Genomic DNA, 19853 nt, shown 5'->3' on the forward strand with positions numbered 1-19853 from the left:
ATCGGGAGTGATTTTAAACCACATTCCCCGTTTTGGCGCTGTGGATCCCGCCGTCGTCGTGGTCTAATTCTACAGGTCCCGCTTTCGATCGGTGGCACCCGACAGGTATCCGGTTCTTCGTTTCTAGGTCATAATGTTATTTAATCGTTCGCGTTTTGCCGGCCCAGCTAGCAGCTCCCCTCCGAGATTTGTGAGAAGTAGCCCTACTTGCTGAGACTGCTGGTCCGTTTCAGATCGCCACCTGATGGGATACCAACAAACCAGTTATGTTGTTCCATGGACTCGGCAGGGTGTGGCGGGGCCATTTTGCCCCGCGGGAGCTATCGGAGAATTTTCCTGAACTCCCCCTGTGTATTTAGATAGACGAACCGGTGATCGGTGAGTAACCTAATTAGAATAGGAGCTAACGGACCTTGGATCGCTGACAGGAGCGAGTCAATCAACTAGACAACAACCCGGGTAGGTTTTTTGTGCACCCCTTGGCATCATCATCATCATCATCGATGGGGAGCACAATTGATTTCGCTTCCTTCCATAGGCATAGCCGATAATCGAACGAGGTGGACCAGCTGGGTTGATTGATCGTAAATAGTCCATGTTGAAAATCGATGGATAACGGTCAACGTTGGAAATGGGATGTATTGAAGCGCTTTTTTCAGTTGACGGAAAAACTTTTCTTTTCGCTAACTTTGGTCAACATCTTTCGATTTAAATGTGAAACAAAATTTAAATAAAAACCAGGGGTCCAGTGTACAAAACGCACCAGTAAACATGTTCGTAAAGTCATCAGTAAATATATACAGCTCTATTAATAATTTGAGAAGCAAGAAGAACGAAAAGACACCGTAGGGTCAAACGCCAAAACTATTGGAGAGAAGGCACATTTCGATATGATATTTGTAATCTCTTGAGAGTCAAATGCATTCAAAAACTAACCATAAAACACATGGCCTTGAGTTTTAGGTGTAAATTTGTGGAAAATTGATGAAATTAAAAATCATCGGAAAGTCCAAAAGAGTGGGAAAACGTGAAGCTCCAATTTCATCAGATTGCACAGGCAGGTTTGAAAACTTGTATTCAAACCATGAAACCTGACAAATGCCATACTTTTTTAAATAAATCCTTCCGCTTCAAAGAATCAAAGGGAAAACTGTATGGAAAGCAACAATCAAGCATAAATTCTTTATACAGCTCTAAAAATGATAATAACGATTTAAATTATATTTTTTTAAAAACTTAAACAGCTTAAAAAGCACACAGTAGAGTAAAGCAGTAAATTACTGAAAATCTCATGAAACATCCACAATATGGGTTTAAATTGAAAGGGTTCTATGAGTAGAAGTCGAATTTTGCAATCAAACGCCATATTGAAATCCAAGATGGCTGCCCCCGATTATCTTTGAAAATGCTATGAATCACTGAAAATCTTCACTTCACATTTTGGGTAATGGGTAAAACGGCTCAACGAGTACAAGTTGAATTTCGCTATTTTACACCATGAAATCTTTTCTTTTCAAACCTGTAGATAATCGGTTGAATCCTCCATAATATGGGTATGGGATGAAAGGGCGTAACAAGCAGGCTTCTTCGATTCTCTTGATTTTGGCTCTTTTTTACTCATCTCCTTGTCAAACGCCTGGGAGAAATATGCTTTCTCACACTTAAAACGATCAAGCAGACCATATTTTGTTGGAGAGCATTTCAATCACACAGTCACCCAATCTCATTCTCGCTAGGAGAAATTTTCAATAGCTTCTCAGTAACTGGCTGAGAAATCAACGATCGCAATTCATTTCACTGATCAAAAGTACCACTGATTGTTTTCAGAGTCACACTCCAACAGTGCTCTGTCAGTAGAAGAGTGATCATTCGTTAGAGAAAAAAATTCTCCCCACTCTCAGCAGCAGAGGTTGAAATGCTCATTAAAAAAAGACTCACAATTATTCGGAGCAAAAATATTCACTGTCTCCTTTTGATCAAGATGAGCATAATGAAGCCTGGTAACAAGTAGAAGTCGAATTGGTGGCTTCTGCTTAAGTTTAAAATGCCAAAACTCACTGAAAACACATGAAATATTAAATAAATTTTTGACCATTTACAGCATTTTAAAATTCACAGAAAGTCGCCATCTTGGGTGGCGACACATAGCGAGTTTTGATTTCTACTCGTGTAGCACTTTCACCCAATACCCTAATTGTGAGGGTCAATGTGATTTTTAGTCGTTATCTTCATTTTAAAGTAAATCGGAAGCCGCCATCTTCTTCTTCTAGTCTTGCTTTTTCACCCAATACCCATATCGTGAGGGTTTCATGTGATTTTTTGTCATTTACAACATTTTAAGGTTAAGCGTAAGCCACCATCTTGGATTTCAAAGTGGCGTCAGACAGCAAAACTCGACCTCTTCTTGATTAGCTATTTCATCCACTTCTCATATAGTAGGGGATATTTAGTGATTAACAGCATTTTAAACTTAAGCTGAAGCAGCCATCTTGGATTTCAGGAAGGCGCATAAAAAGAAGTTCGATTTCTTCAAGTTCAGCCCTTCAATCTAATACCATTACTTTGAGGGTTTCATGCGATGTGTAGTCATTTACAGCATTTTACATTTAAGTGGAAACCGCCATCTTGGATTTCAAGATAGCGTCAGACAACGAAGTTCGACTTCAACTCATGACATCTTGGCGTTCACAACCAAACCCTTATTTATTTCGTTTAAAGAATCTGTCCTCATTTACTGTACTGATGAATAACAACTCATCCAACGCGTATGATTGGTTGGCTTGCGAAAAGAACGTAATTTTTAAGCTATTTATTTGGCTTTCTTAAATTCAATTAGGGTAAAATACCTAGATTTCGACAGTTTTTTATTGTTTTGTCAGAAAAACCATGTAAATAAATTTATTGACTAGAGTTTCTCATTTCAAATATGATTGGTTATATGAATAAGACGTTTTTCTTCATTCTCTACCTTTTTTTAATGATCAAAAGAATCAAAACAACGTTTTATTATCCTTTTACTAAAACCTTTCGATGATCTAGTTTTCGACATTCAATTTTAGTTTTCGACACAAAAAGTTTTAGTTTTCGACAAGCATATTTCCACCTCCTTTGTTAGCTCAGGAATATGAATATTTGCAAACTGGAATTGCTTGTCTACTTCACGGCGTTTTTTACACCATGGAAACAGTATAAACATACCCAAGAAGATGGGTGTCGAAAAATAGATTATTAGGTGAATTTTCAGCGCTAGTTTTCGACAGCTCAGAAAACAGTTGAAATTTCATTAAATGTTAGCAAAAATATAAAATAAATTACCGAAAAGATTGATTTCAGAACCTTATCCATCCATTAATTCCTTTTATGTTGCTTTTAATCGAATAAAAGGGGAGTTTTTTCGTAATTCAAAATCATTATTATTTGGTCGATGGCATTGAATTTCACAGGTAATTTCGAGTGCTACTTTTGAATTACCTATTGATTAACAACTATTCAAAAGCTTATTTAGAAGAATTTTTATAACCAACGTATACTAAAATGGGAGAGCAAAAATCGAAAAATATGAACATAAATAGCTTAAGCCACCAAATAGAAAGATAAGCCTTTCATTAAAAAATTGTCCAAAACTAGCTCCTGTCGAAATCTAGAGTATCTACCCTAATTCAATTATTTTTGCGATGTAATCATGTCATGTTTTACAATTAAACTTACTGAAAAATGTTTTGGCCGGAAAATGTTATATTTTTCCATAAAAATTTACATTTAATTAGAATTTCTTTATTCTTAAGATGTGAAGAGGCGCATTTATTTGAAGATACTATTTCATACACATTACAGCTTAAATCTTGACTATCAGTAGAAAAGATGCTCATAATATGATCGAACATTGCTTTTTTGTTATTAACTTTACCAGATCGAATCTCAATAATGCAATCACCATTTATGGATGTTGGAAAAAATTCGGAGTACTCACGGAAAAACTAAAAATTGCTTACATGATTTATAAAAGCTTTATTAAAACCTTGGTGACCAAAACTTTACAGCATAATGATTTAATAAAACATCAGTCATGACAACGTTTCCAAAACAGGGCCAAATGGTCAGATTTTAGCTTAATTATTTATGATGATGTATAGAACGCGGTTTCTCCTAAAAAATACTTGAAAAGCTTGTTTACTTCAAGAAAAATGGAGAAAAACATCATTCTAAGCCGTTGATATTTTTTTTTTTAGAAATAATGCCAAGTGCCATCGTACCTCGCTGTTGCGTTTCTATAGTTCTTCCCTACATATAACAGAGATGAAAAAAAATATTCGTGAAATATAACTATCAAATTATTTTATCAATTTTATTAATATTATTTTCTTGATTAAAATTGTATCGCTTTTCTCGAAAAAAAAAAACGGAAGAGAGAAATGAATTAAGTTTGACGAGTTAGTTTAAAAATTTGATATAATCACTGAACATTCAAACCGTTACGAAAACAAACTGTGAATGATTAACATTAAATTACACTTTGTATTTCAAATTTCATTTGTATGTATTTACAAAATTAGATTTTTGATTCTGTAGAATGTATATTGACTACAACTTTGTTGCGTGCAAGCCGTTAACCAATTGATTTCAATTAACTTCAGAACCCCACTTATTCGAGATAGTCGGAGGAAGAACCTTCCCAAATAGATGAAACCTCGGACTACTCGAACTACATTGACAATCCCTTTCCTTTGCAAAACGTTATTCTAGAAAACTGACAAAATCCGGGCATTTGATTTCAAAATTGTTGATCAAAAATCCGTACAATATCCGGGCAAACTTGGTCAACCCCTGGAAGTTTCCTTGAAAAAAATGTTTTTAAATTAAAGTTTATCAGCAGATTTTTAATGGTATTTCAGGTCTCCAATAAACCTTATATGATAATTTTTAACAAATTTGCTAAAAAAAATTGCACAGCAAAGCAAATGAGTTTTATTTTTATACAGTATTCTAGTCATTTCAACCGAATTTGCTCTTTTTTTTGTCGATTGTATTCAAGCAGGTTTGGTCGACCAGATTCAAAAATTCAAATGTTGGAAAAAAGTGTCATAAACATTTCAAAACCATTAAAACAGGTTGTCTGTGCCCAATAGTTGCACGAGGCAAATTTAATGTCGTGCCTAATATTGTCCGATTTTTTCTAATAGTTGCACATCTTAAAAATGTTCTTATAGCTAAGCCAACTTATGGATAAGAGAGCTGATAATTGGAACGGAGGATTATTATGCGAACTTCTAGTACAAATGTAATCTAATTTGGCCCTTTTTAAAGGGACGTCGTCCTTACAAACCATCCAATGCACAATGGGAAAATGTGGACCCGAAATCCCACAAAAAATCGGATGCCGTTTTGAGAGCCTTGTATTTATCTTACATATTTTTCCGACAATATTCAGCTGCAGCACTTCAGTTCTCCGTTATCTGAAGGCTAAAAAAATTCGAAAAATATGCTTCAGAAAAAAGACTGTAGATCAGCTACGGAATGCTTAAAAAATTGTCACTTAATGTCCAAGAAAGCTGAATTATGATGCTATACGTTGCTCATAGGGTTCTATTGTTTACTTCATTAAATGTTATAAAAATAATTTAAAAATCGTACATTTCAAACAATGTATGTTTAAGTCATACCAGATAAATTTTGAAAAAAGATGGCAAAGTTGAGGTTATTTGGCAAATTTTTGCATCTTCAGATTGTCAAAATACGAAATACAGAATGTTTGAAGAATTTTCGAAGGCAGCAGGATTTAATTTTATGTCATTTTGTAATTTTTCAGATTTTCTAACACTTAAACTCAATATTGCCCTGGATTTTGAGTAAAAACGCAAGATTTCCGCACTAAATTAATATTTACCAGAAAAGCAATTGATTGAACGAATTTTCAGCAACCTGTTCTGCTTAGAAAAAGAGAACTTGATAACATGATAGAACCAGGGCACGTGATATGGTTAACTATTCCAGCTGAGATCAAATAATCGAAAATCAAAATCAGGAGAAAAAAAATACCAAGCCTTCTCAAATTACATCATCTCCAAGAATTGGCCATCATTATAAGCTGATTTTTATTCCCCTCATTGAAGAGAGGAGGGGCCACGCTACGCATTTGCCGATTCCCGGCACGTAGAAGCATTATTTTCGTGAAGGTATGCAAATATCTCCCACAAACAAGCTTATGGATCGACTTGAAAAAAGAATTAACATTCTTCCACCCTATCGAAAAAAAAAAGGCAATGAAGAAAAACTGTCACGGAAAGAAGCTCCGTTTCACCCACCAAACAACAACAACGACGCCAACGAAGGCGGCTTGAGTGATTGACGGAACGACATAAGATTTGGTATAGCACAGCTTGAAGTAATCTTTTTCCAATCCCATCTGTAGTCAAGATTTTAGATTTTTTGAAAATATTTTTATGAAATTTGGAAAATTGTACAGAAAATTTGAAAATTGTTCAGAAAACCTGGTCTAGAAGAAATTTTTCATTTAAGAAGTCTATCAAAAGCTTTTGAAATTTCTCATGGTGTACTCAGAACCAACGACAAAAATCAATAAATTTTAAATTCCCGAACATTCAAAACCGGACGTCGAATCTACTCGATGGCTTGTTTACTTTTTTGGCCCATCTCCCCTTTCCTGTTCCTTCTTAAGTGCCCGTACACGGAATGGGGGATGGAAGTGATTGTAAGTTGCGGATTCGTCACCTAATCGGGTGAATCAACAAACCAAAGAGTGGGAGCAGAAGGAAGTAAAAAAAAAATCTTTACTTTACATCTCCTCCCTAAGGTGAATGATCTTTGGTGGATTCAAGATTTTCGGATGGTGACGCGTATTTTTTTTATTCCCTCCTAGCGTCGTCGATCGGAATCGCAAGAATGTGTGATTGATTCCGTCTTAGCCGGGCGTAAGCTTAGACCACGGCTAAGTGTGCTGAATTTGGGAGGAGTACATTGCTCCATGTTCCGGGCCAAGTAAGTATTCCGGGTGTCATATGCCAGTGTGATTCTTTTTCCGGTTGGAAGCTTTTCGGGGGATTGCGTGACTGAATTCGTGATTTGCGAGTAACGTTTCGCAATAATGCTCGGCTTAGAATGGCATTTTCACTTCAATCAAACACCCCGAGTCAATTGAATAAGGTTGCGGGAATTTTTTAAGTGATTTAACCGAAGAGCTTTGTTTGGGAACAAGGGGCGTGTAATCGTACATATGCGGCTTAAGGATTTTAAAAAAACTTGGTTTCTAGCTAAGTTATAAGATGCAAGCCAATAAAAAACCTTAAAATCACTTTGATCATATGATAGAATAAAAAATGAATACTCAATGAAATGAACAGCTTTAGTCATAGGCAAAACAAACACAAGAAGTGCAGAAATCGAATTTTGAAGTTGTTAATGAAAAAAACTATTTAAGAAAAATTCCAAACTCGGAAACACCACAAATTCGTGTTCGACTGAGAATTATCATCATGAAGCATACAATCTTAACCCTCTAGATCCCATTTTTTTTTATCTAGGAAAAATTCACGAAATGAAATATTATGACTACAAACAACTTTTGTTCTACGAAATAGTTCATAGATATGAAATTTTTTGACAAGGTTTTCAAAAATTATATAAGCACAGGGGATAATAAACTTAACTTTCAGTACTTTCTCCGTTATAGTTTTAAAACACATCAACCAGATTTTCCCAAAGTTTGAAACATATTAACACTGATCCATAGCTATATTTTTATGTGCTTTATGTTAAAACTGGCCCACAAATAGCTGAGGTATTTCAACTTATATGAAAAGTAAATATATATTGAGCTAATTGAGCATACTTTTTAATTTTTGTCGTACTTTCCCAACCCCGACTTAAGACAGGGTTAGTGTTTCATCTCTCTTTATTAGTTAAGGAAGCCCAAGGTGGTTTTAGTGGGACGGGTTGAATGGTTTGAATTCAAATTTCCATCTTTCTATGTAAAAAAAATTTAAAAAAAAATTTAAAAAAATAGTTAAGTATAATTTTTCCTCTGAAAATCAATCCTGAATGATGGTAACTCTGTGACATTAAACAATTTTTTAGGTCGAAAAACACATTGACCAAGGATTTCTGAGGCTTTGATATTGATTAATTTTTGAAAAACAGGTCCATTTACAGTTTTCTCAAGATTTTAAGATTATCTTAGCTGTTAATTTTGGCAACTGATAGTCAAACAGTGTTCAGTAACATGAATTGATAGATTAACATATTTTAAAACATGGTTATCTTCGCTCGGTAGGTTTGAAGAAAAGTAGAAAAATAAAGGGTGTCCCACATTAAATGGCATCACATAAAAAGCGGTTTAAAAAAATTTTGTTGTTTACCGATGTTTTAAAACTTCCAGACAATAAAATTTAAGTTCTTTGTGAACTTTTGGTACGTTTGCTTTTTTCCAGATCAATGTCATAACCGTGCAACCGTACCCAACTCTACTCCGAAGATTTTTCGCAATATCTGAAAGCAAGACTGTTGGAAGACTGGCTCATGGGGGTGGTTTGGTAATAATATATTTCCTATTTCATTTTTGCTTTAACAATGCATACATAACAAATAGTGAAAAAATGTAGGTTCTATAGAATTATTCAGGTTTGAGTTGTTTCACATAAAAAGTAACGTTTTTTTTATTTCAAACTTTCGAAAATTATTATAGCAGTTGCCAATTTTTTTTCAAGAAGTTTTCAAAAATAAATAAGGGATTTAAAGATTTCATTTTAAAGAAAAACTTTTTATATTAACCTCAATTAAGAAGTAGTAAGCTTATTCTTTTTAACCACATGCATTCCCATGTGAGGCATTGGTAAAAAATTATCAAATATTGCGAAATAAAAGTAAGAGTTTTAGTTTTGCGGTTCAAATCAGAATTATTTTCTATTCTTGTAAAATCGAATTAAATTATAGATTTTAGTTTGAAGCCATGTTTAAGAAGAATCTGCAATATAAATTATTCGAATAAACATTCGAATTTTATCTAGAAAATAAAGGACAAGTTCTTTGAAAACAAAAAAATATTATTAATAATTAATTTCATGATCTATTTTATATATGTGATTTCTTTTAGTTTGTTTTCCAAACTGACTCTTTTGCATTGAATTTGAAATTTTAATTTTGAATTCAGAATCAAAACTATGAAACGGCGATCGTCTGTAATTTGAGTCCTTAATGAAATTCTCATATAGATATTTTGATCTTGATTATAAAACTTAACTTTGAGCTGAATTTGAATTTTGATTCAGAATATTAGTACTGCCTTTTAAACCTGAGTTCGAAATATTAATTCCAAATTTGTAAGCGATTTTTGAATCTAAGTTCCAGATAATAATTTAAACTAACTATGAGAAAAAAAGCCGAATTTGGATCAGAATTTGAACCGAAATATTTTAATTAAATTCTGAATTTTTGGCTGTCATTGTGATTTTTTTTAGTTATTTAATCAAAATTCAACTTATCAATCTGTAAAAAAACTGCAAATGATGAAACTGTTTCAGATTTTACAATTCTGGATCACCATTATGAAACTTAGTTTAACTTAACTTAACTTAACTTAGTCATTAGTTCCAATACTGCATAATAACTAGAAGTAAAATTCTAAATAGGTACCCACTTTCTCTTAATTTTTCCTCGAAATCGACATACTTAAGATGTTCACAGATCATTTGCTTCAAAACAGCTGAGTATTTTTCAATGAGTTTTAGTTCCGGTGCGTCAGAAAGTTTGTATCACTTCAATGCATCTTTTGAAAAGAGGAACGAATAAACTTAGTTCGAAATTGTGCAGAAGTTTACCCTACAACTAAGTTTACACTTTCAACTGATAAAAAAAATGCAAAGCCAGCTGATGAGATACGATAAATCGGGATTTTGTTAAAAAAAAACAACATTATTGGACTATTTTGTAATTGAGTATCTCAAATTTTCCGATGCCAAATATTTGATAACATTAGAGCAGGGGTGAGCAACATTTTGATACCATGGGCAAAATTAAAATTGGAAAACTTTTCGTCAGCCGCACTCAAAATAATATTTAGAATTTAATAGTAGGCAGAGCATTACGTCGTTTTAAATAACGACAGATATTTGAAAAAAAAAGTGTAATATATAAGCCAGAAATGAACAGTCTCCTGTTAACTAAATTTAGATCACTTTTAAAAAACAATTTTAGTTTTTAGATCGATTTGAACTTTTTCAATGATTTTTTTACAAACAGAGACATAGTTTCTTCCCTTTTTTCTAAGAAACGAAAATTCTGGAAGATTTTCCATGATTCAAAACAGTTTTGAACGCATTTTCCAGAAATAACTTCTTTTGGTCAAACTGATGCTATTTGTCATTACTTAAGTTTAAAATGGAATTTGTTGCTCAGCAAAAATTTCAAGTGAGATAAACATATTTTTATAGAAAATCACTGAGTTCCCAGCGTTTGATATTGATTCTTTTAAAATTTGTAGACTAAAAATCCTTTTTCTGTGCTCATTTTAGAAAAAAAAAATTCGCAATTCAAATTTTGTCTTCGAATAAAAGATTTTTTTTACAAACGGTGAATAAACTGATTTTAAATATTGAATTCCGTAGAAGATAATATCATAGCTGGATGTTGAGCAATGTTATTTAAATCACAGAAAAATCTAAATTTCACAGGTTTTCAAGCAAATTTCTTAAAATTTACAGTTTACATTCTTGATTTCTAAATATGTTTTACAGATTTTATGGATTTTCTTGAATTAAATTTGGATGCCACTATGACAGGCTTTTAACATCTTATTCATGAAAATCTCATGACTATAGTATATCAAATGCCTATTTTCAAGTAGAATAACTCAGTTTACGATGTTCGGCCAGATTTTTCTCTGAAATGTCTGAAAATGGTATCAAAGAAGGCCAGGCTTCGACCTGACCGAACTGAACGCCATGAGAAAAAATTTAAACTACAGATTTTGAAAGCCATGTAATTTTTCTGCGAGACCGAAAAAACTCATATAGTTCACTGGATCGTGTTTTTTGGGTTATAAACAATTGATTTTGGTCGTTAAGTTTTAAGGAAATCGTCTATAGTTCAAAATATTCGTACATCAAACTCGAGTGACTCGAAAAAATGCGGATGACGTCAGTTCGATCTGGTCGAATCCCTACCACATAATCTTCACAAAACTTTTGGATCTTATCACAAATTTACAAATATTGTTTTTGAATTTATGTCGGGGACTTAAATAGTTGCTTAGTCAAGTTAATAAGTAATCTGAAATCGTTCTTCAAGTTTTTGTTATTAAAAAATAAAAATAAAACACTTAGACATGGTTTTATTTATGTTTTTTTTAAGGTTTTGAGTGATAACAGAACAGGACATTTTTGATATTTGTAATTTGTCATTTACTGAAATTAAGTGGATAACTTAATGAAATAATTTGATGTTTTCGTCTCACTCCAACAAATTTCAATTTCGAGCAGTTCACTTTCATTACTCGAATGAAATTGAATTCCCTCTATTCTCTGCTCGAGTGAAACAACGAAATTCAAAAGTCAGCAAAACAGACCTAACTTCATTTATGCAAGATTAAAAAGCTGCCAGCCGTTAAAAAAAAAAACAAAATACGGTGGTCAAGTCGTGCGCTAAATATTTTAACCGCTAGAGGGGAGATATTTTGAAAAATTACGGAATGGGCCACAAAACGAACTCTTTAGCAGGAACCTGGTAGGTTTCCAGCGAAAAAATTGGTTGTTCAAAAGTCTCACCTGGATGTTCCGAAGATAAACAAGGAGAAAAAAATTGAAAAATATGATGTCTAGCACTTTAGCTGACTGACGATTTGTGGAAGCGGCAAATCAGTCAGTACTACATAACTATTGACACATAAAATGGCTAAATATACAAAGAAGGCTGACTTTGAATTAAACTTTTTTCCTTGAATAACAGTGAAATAGGTCTAGCAAATTTGAAACTCAGTTTTGGTTGGATCTGGAAAGGTGCAATACCTTGAAAACAGACAGATATATTGTATTGTATTGTTTTCGCTCATGTGAACATTTTATTCCCAGGCAGATTCACTGAAAATTTCATCGGTTTTGTTCCATACATTCAAAAGTTATGCACATAACAAAGTGCTGATTTTTTTTTCGAATAAACTCCTTATATTTCTGTGAAACTAAAGTGACGAAGAAATCCAAACAGTACGCTAATACGAAAGCAAAGACAACGATTAATTTTTAATCCCTGAAGATGAAATCATACGATATCGAAACGTCGGCTTAAAAATTAACTTTGTTTGTTAAATAAAATTTGAAGTGCTTTCCCGAAAATTTTCCACATTAAAATCATCCTTGAGACATCTCAAAATTATCTCTTATTTAAAGTTTCGTTGAAACTCTCATATTTTACAGATTTGGCAGAAAATGAACAAAAAGAAATCTTCTATGTCTCTTTTTTTTAAGCAATCAAAATTGAACACGATCATTGCGGAATTTGATCTTGAGTTAGAACTTTAATTTTAAAAATATTGCTCTAAAGTTTTGGAAAAAAGTGCCTTTATTTATTCAACGAATTTTAAAATAATATAGAAAAATTATCTAAAACAAGAGCTGACATAAAAAAAAAACAAGTTCCATTTTTCAAATCAGCGCCCAAAAATTAGTCAATAATAGCTTTCATTCTTTACACCTCGAAAAATGATGAATTTTGTTGCTTTTTTGTTATTCAACAGTTTTTTATCAGTAAAGCAGATAAGATAAAAAGAATTGTTTCCTGTTGCACAGAAATTGTATAACAGCAAACATTTTGCGCTATTTGTAAAATTTAATTTTCCTTAATTTTGTTTTTTAATTTTTTTTAAATAACAATACCTACAATACCCTCTAAACTCCATCCAATATTATTTAAATTCACATTACATCTTAAACTGAGTAGGTTCGAAGTGTATTGTAACGTGTAACAACTGTATCATTTTTCGTTGACTTTCTTTTCATAAATATAAAAGTTTTTACCTTAAATGGTGCTATTTAATAAAATAATGCATTTTATGCTTTTCTTGTTGAAAAAGTTCTTCCTTGGAAGATTTCAATACATTGACGTTTGAAAAACATGCTTACGAGATTGGAATAAGAATAAATTTATTTGAAATAATCAAAATAACAACACTTTTGATAAAGTCAACAAAATTTCCTATCGATTTTGTGCTACTTCAAACTGTTCGAAAAAATCTTACATTCCATGCAAAAGAATAAAGTTCCTTACATTATTATTTTTGTATCCTTTTTTCGAAATTTTATATACATATGTTAAAAGTTTAAATAGCAACTTACTTTTTTCAGGAAATGAGTAAGCTTTCAAAAGTTTCTCCCATGGAACTTTTCTTAAGTTATCAGTAGTTACGTTATGTTTCCGATAGGAAAATTTAAAGTAAATATCCAACTCAGTAATTGGTTACTGAGAGTTCGAGTAGGCGTTGACTCGCACGGACGTCAACAATTTTCGCTCTGTGCAAAAGTCATTCTAACTGAGGAAGGAAAAGTTTAAATAAAAAAGAACCAGTATCGTATCCAGTTTAAAATAACCGCAAACGTGTACAAATTGTTAAGTGTCCTGTTGAAAAAATAAACTGAAGAATGTGGGATGAAAAGAATCAGCTTTAAGAACTTCGGTTGCAGTAGGTTCTGACATTTAAAAAAAAACATCAGCTTGACTCCTGCCAATTTAAAATGTAGGTACTGTTCCAAATCAGCGTAGAATGTGACTTGTCGACAAAAACCCATTTAGTGAGATCCAACCTTTTGACGATTTCAGAATTTGGTATTGTATGATTCTATATGAATTTATTGGACAAAGAGCATATGAAGCGTTTCAAAGAGAGCTCCACGTTTTATTCCTCCATCTTTTGCGGTATTTACCACATGGTTGGCCTGGCCGTTGTAATCTCTGCAATGCATATTCAAATGCAAAAGAAATTATGTTAAAAAGAAAAATGAAGGAACCAAGTCTTTCATTTTCCAGGAAGCTTCCAATTTTAAGTTTTGTTGGTAAATGAAGAAGAAGATGTTACTGGTTTTTTGGGGAATTGGAAACAGTTGTTCCCATTTTTAGTTTAACATCAAATTTCAACAGTTATTTTCATGTTTTATTACGAATATTTTAAATCAATGGAAACTTTAATTATATCAGATTGAAAAACCTTAAATCGCTTCTGGAAGGGATAAGTAAACTTATAAGAGCATATTGTGTAAAACGTGGTGGGGCTGTGGGTTCAAATATGTACTTTGATTGATTAACTGGTTAATCAATCAAAGTACCGTAAACTGGGGGAATTTTGATCTGCGGGGTAACTTTGATCAACATGAAATTTACGCAGATAATCATCATTAACTAAGTTTAAAGTTTAAATATCTGAAAACTGTTTACTACGTTTGAAAGCCTGTAGATTGAGTTACCAATGAGCTCAATTTGATTTTTATTAGAAGATTTTTTCTATGTTACTTAAAATATGATTTTAAAATCTTCAAATATCTGGTTTTTTTAATGCTCACAAACAAACATCTCACCAGATCAAATTTAAGCATGTAGGAGCAAATAGGCTGTTTAATGTGAAAGTTCAACTCTTTTCTTGGTTAAGGTTAAGTTTAATTGTTATTTTTATAGTCATTTGATGATAATTTTTGGATATTAAAAAAATGGTAATTTTCCATGAAAAAGCCAGTATAGAAAAAATGGCTACAAATACTATCAAATTGTTTAATTTGAAGAAAAAAAGAACAAGGGAACAGTACGAGGACTTAGGGAATTGCATGAAGGTAAAATTTTATTTGTTTTTGAGGATAAAAAAAATTGAGAAATGTTTATAATTTTTGCCCCTAAATGTATGCAACAACATTGTCCATCTTTCGAGTTTTTTTGTTTTTGAAAGAAAACGTGGGAAAATTCAATTGAGTCCGAACAAAAAATTACTGTTATCGATGTTTTGAGCATTCTGTGCTGAAAGGCATCAAAACAATAAATTTGAAGATGTTGAGATACGTAAAAACCATAGTGATCAAAGTTACCCCGAAACTTGAAATCTGGTTTTGTAACAAACATTTTATTATAACTACAAATGTCGTTTGAATTTACTGTAATCAATGATCATGTTTAATACTCCTCACCTCAGTAAGGGTTTTAAAGCTTTTAGGTATTACGAAGAAGCAACCCCTTCCAAAATATTCAAAAATGAATGAAAAAAGTGATCAAAGTTCCCCCAGTTCACGGTACATATTCAAACTGGTATCCACTTGGTATTTCAATGTTTTCTGGTTCAACTTGTCAAATAATTCCGGACACTTTTTCTGTTGATAAATATTGGCTGGATTTTTTCACAACAGAACGTGAAAAAGAAAGTGTTCATTTTTCGTCTGAAAAGTGATTGAATTTTTCCAAATATTTGAAAACTTATTTTCATTTAAATTCCACGCGAAACCACTACCACACTAACTCTTGCACTCGCTGCTGGAACGCCGGATCGCAAATTTATCCAAGTTCATTGAATTCCCAATCACAACAAATTAACAAACACAGAAAGTAGGAAAAAAAACAAAACCAATCCCAACCACAACGATTCCGCGCGGAACCTCCCCTCTTTGATTCACATTTGGGTCAAACGACCCAGCCGACCAAGCGAGCCGGTGTAAAATTGGCATATCCGACTGGATCGACTCAAATTCACAACAAAAAAAAATACATCAACCGACTATGAGCCAGGGTGGGGGTGGTTGGTCCGGTTTTTGTTTTCCATTAGTGTGCCCTACTCGGACGAAACCAACAACAAAAACCCCACAGTCCGGAAGAAAATATTACTACCATCATCAGTAGTCAACTGATGGCGGTGATGATGATGCTGATGGCCGACTATATGGCTAAAACAGAAATAACTACAGTGATAGCGACCCGGAGTCGGGGATGAACCCGTGATTGACCGGCTTTCGTTTCGCCGTTGTTGTTTGTTACAGAAATACCCTTCCCCGGAGTACAATCACTGTGCCGCAACACCGCCACAAATTCCCAATCATTACATGGATCAGGGTGATGTTTTCGGCCGAATTTTTGGTGCCTCAATTCGGCACCAAGCCGGTGCTTTAATTGTCACAATTGCCGCCAGGCCAGTTTTCCCTCCGATAGCCATCTCGAAATCACCGAATAAAAACCGGAGCAAAACCGAAAAAAAATAATGAAAACCTAATCAAAGTGGACAGATGAGCTCAATCGTCTTCGTTTTTTTTTTTCGACAATAAAAGTTCAAAATGATGGGGTAAAGAAAAATGTAACACATACACCTTAATTCATCCGGGGGTAGGTTATCGACCAGAGAAAACGTTTGACAGCTTCTGTTGTTTTTTTTTCTCGTTTCTGCAATCTTGGCGGTATGACAGGGTCAATTTTTTGCACAAACTTCCAATCGGCCGGCCAAAATTCCGCGCAGCAAAACAGGTGAAGATCACTAGTTTTTACACACTCACGACGGCTTCGATGATAACACAACACACTGTACAGGTTGATTTCGCCTTGTTTCTCTCTCTTTTTTTAAGCTAACTGTTAACTTTAATCACTGGTGCTTAATTTTCCACTTTTCTTTATCACGTTCCTGGACGTGGACACATACTTATGATGGAATCGGCTTGGGGGAAAATGTGTGTATGAACGAACGAATGTATGTGATGAATGATTTAGTCGCACTCTGTTTAACACTCGAGAGGGGCCTTCGAGACGAGATTTTGATCTATTAGTACGAGGATCAGGCACGTGTTGGGAAACTATTTCTTCAAGTAGGTTAATTTCTTAATTTCGAACAGAGATGTTCTCCGGGTAGTTTAAATTTTCATTCCCTCAACACAGCAAATTAAAGTTGTCGAATATCGAAGTTTGATGGTTCACCAATAACTTGCATCCCAACTAAGTGGATCAACTTTTATCACCAGGTTTTCGCGAAGTTTTTTCGTTGTTGTTGTTGTTGTTTCAAAACCGAACATTAAATGGAACAACTTTATCTGAATGCTGTGCAATTTCGATGTTTCCACAGTTAACTCTTTGCAATTCAGCGCTTCAAGTTCTTCAATAGCGCAACAATCTAACGGCACTTTTATTCCTACGGCAGCTCATAAGCGCACTTTTCTTCTGTGGCTCAAATCCGGCGCAAGCACATGTACGATCCCCTCATAAGCCGGATACTTAGAAGCCAAAAGCCGAAGCGATACGCCTCAAGTGTTAAGAATTATGACTGGCACTCTCACTGCCAAAACGAACAAGCAAACGCGGGGGAACAATTATCTTCTGTCCAGCCAAAATAGAAACCGAATCAGGCGACTCACCACAAATCAACACTTTTTACTCATTATACACTTTCCGGGATCGTTCCCGGGATCGGTCGTTGATCACACGCCAAACCAGTGGCCATCCAACAATAGACACCAACCGAAAAATCTCCACGAAAATTCAGCGAAAGCGAAGCAAAACGCTGCACTAATTGGCGCCGATCCCGTTTTTCCTCCTCTCAAGGCAGAGTCACACACGGTCCGAAGAACTAGTCCAAGATCTATCGATGATTAGACCCGAAAGAACCGCTCAAACGCGACGACGAAACAAAACACCCAAAACGGCACCTTTCCGAACTGGAGAGAGATGCGTCAAACTCCAGCGACCACAGATGACTAACTTCCCAAGACCCAGATACGGCCCCCTCGAAGCTGGAATGCGCCTTGGCACTCAAAACCTTCCCAAGCTCCAAGATCTCCGTTGGACACCTGAGCCTGACTGAGTGTACCGATCACTCGTTCTCTCACACGCGATCGAGCAGTGGAGGTCTTAAGAAGTTTCTGTTGTGTTGTGGCACGCAAGCAAACACGCGACAAGTCTAGGGTCGGAATTCAACGATCTCCTCGAGCAACATCGGGAACACAACTGTCCGGCATCGCGTAAGATTTACGTTTGACCAACACACCAAACAAAACACATGTCTCGTAGTCATCGTCGACGACGTCCGTACACCGGCTTCGGTGGGTTGTTGGTAGACGAAATTTCCTCCCAAAAGTGAGTTCCAGACTGGAGCTCCAGCTGATACCGTAAGCCTGGACGCTCACTCTCAATGTAGGGCGGCCCGGAACTCACTCGAGCCGCTCCACGCTTGGAAGCTTTTCCGCACATTTGAATTTCACCCGACTAACCGAACCGTCTCTGTTGTGGAGGATGCTTGAGCCGCTGCTTCTTGCGAACATAACTGTTGTTTGGAGCCATTACTTGCCTGGCTGGTTGCTTGCTTACTTGCTTTACTTGCTTGCTTACCTCATTACGAGCGGCGGCAGCGAGGTTTTCTTGATTCGGATCCGTCCGTCTGTCGGTTGAACGCTCACTCAAGGAAGTGAGGTGAAATCCTGAGGGATGGGAAGTTGCAAGGTTTGAATTATTTTAAAAAAATGGAAAAGTCAATCAATTGAAATACATTTTTACAAATTATTATTTCATCGGATAATTATTTTGGCATTTTTTTTTTTGTTTAAAAAATTATTGACCTTATCGTTAAAAGTTATGTCCTTTTTCGCAAACACATTTCAAAACAATAAAATTGGCCTTTCACCGATAGTAACGAGTAGAATTTTATTTAGAAGCATTTTCTTCACGTACCCAATTTTTGTCCAGCACGAGTCAATTACTATGAAGTGGTAGATACATACACTGCCGGCCAAAAGTTTGGGATTACCTCCTAAAAACATGAAAATTTCGATCGGCCATATCTCAGCCATTTTTCGACATATTGCAATTCTTTTGATCTCATTCAAGAGATCGAGAGCAAAACCTATAAACTATATACAATAGCCTCTTGAGTCATCGTCCAAAAACTTGGGATCACCTCGTAGTATGGTGTAACGGCCAAAAGTTTGGGATCATTCTCCTAAAACATGCATTTTTATTTCACGCGTTTCTCAACGTATTGTTTATCTGGTAAGCTGAATTGCAAGCTAATGAGTTGAGCTTGCTTTATGGATATTTCGTTGAAATATTTTGAAGACTAACTTCTTCAGAACTTTAGCTAATGTTTAATTATTTTCTGATGATTTTCACCAAATAGTCCGACCGTTAAAATAAATATGCCAATTTGTTTTGACCGTAACTTAGTTGTCTTACAAATTATTGCAGATCGGTTTGGCTCAATTGCAAGCTTATAAATTGCACTTAATTTGGAAGGTTTGATGAAAAAAAAAATATATTCAAACATATTTCAACAAAATATCAATAAACCAAGTTCAACTCATTAGCTTCCAAATCAGCTTCTCAGATAAACAATGCGTTGTTTGATAACAAATATACGCGTGAAATAAAAATGCATGTTAAGAAGACTGATCCGAAATTTTTGGCCGTTACACCATACTACAAGGTTTTCCCAACATGGGAACAAATGTTCTTTACAAAGCAGGTAAAAACACTAATTTTCGTGCCTCGTAGAGTGTTTGCAGCAAAACTGACTTCAAGTTTCATCCAATAATATAATCTACTAGCGCATCCGTATGAGCCCAGTTTTGCACCAGGTCATTTCCAGTTTTTCACATTTTTTTTGTTTATGCGCTCAGTTTGGCATCGGCAGTGCCCCAGATTTTATCGGAAAAAAGGAAGGTGGAACACTGAAGATTCTGTCAGTGTTGTGATTGAGCGTGTAAGCGAGAGAAGTAGCAATACACTGACGATAAACTATGTTCGTTTTTGTATTTTTTTTTAATTTATTTTAGATAACTAGAAATTTATTACCACGGTTGTGGCTTTCGTGTCTCTTAAATAATATTTTTTACTCAATTACATAGATACTGATT

The 19853-nt window shown here is 34.5% G+C and overlaps 1 protein-coding gene across 6 annotated transcripts in view; it reads right to left on the reverse strand.

The window, feature by feature from the left end:
- Positions 1-17957, reverse strand: part of LOC129745835 (vasorin) — a 596253-nt gene extending 578296 nt beyond the window's left edge. For all 6 annotated transcript variants that reach the window (XM_055739197.1, XM_055739194.1, XM_055739196.1 and 3 more), the window contains exon 1: positions 16332-17957. The gene's annotated coding sequence lies outside the window, so the exon portion shown is untranslated. The remainder of the gene's footprint in view (positions 1-16331) is intronic.
- Positions 17958-19853: the final 1896 nt, after the last annotated feature.

The sequence above is a fragment of the Uranotaenia lowii genome, chromosome 2, assembly GCF_029784155.1.
Source record: "Uranotaenia lowii strain MFRU-FL chromosome 2, ASM2978415v1, whole genome shotgun sequence".
Taxonomy (NCBI): Eukaryota; Metazoa; Arthropoda; class Insecta; order Diptera; family Culicidae; genus Uranotaenia; species Uranotaenia lowii.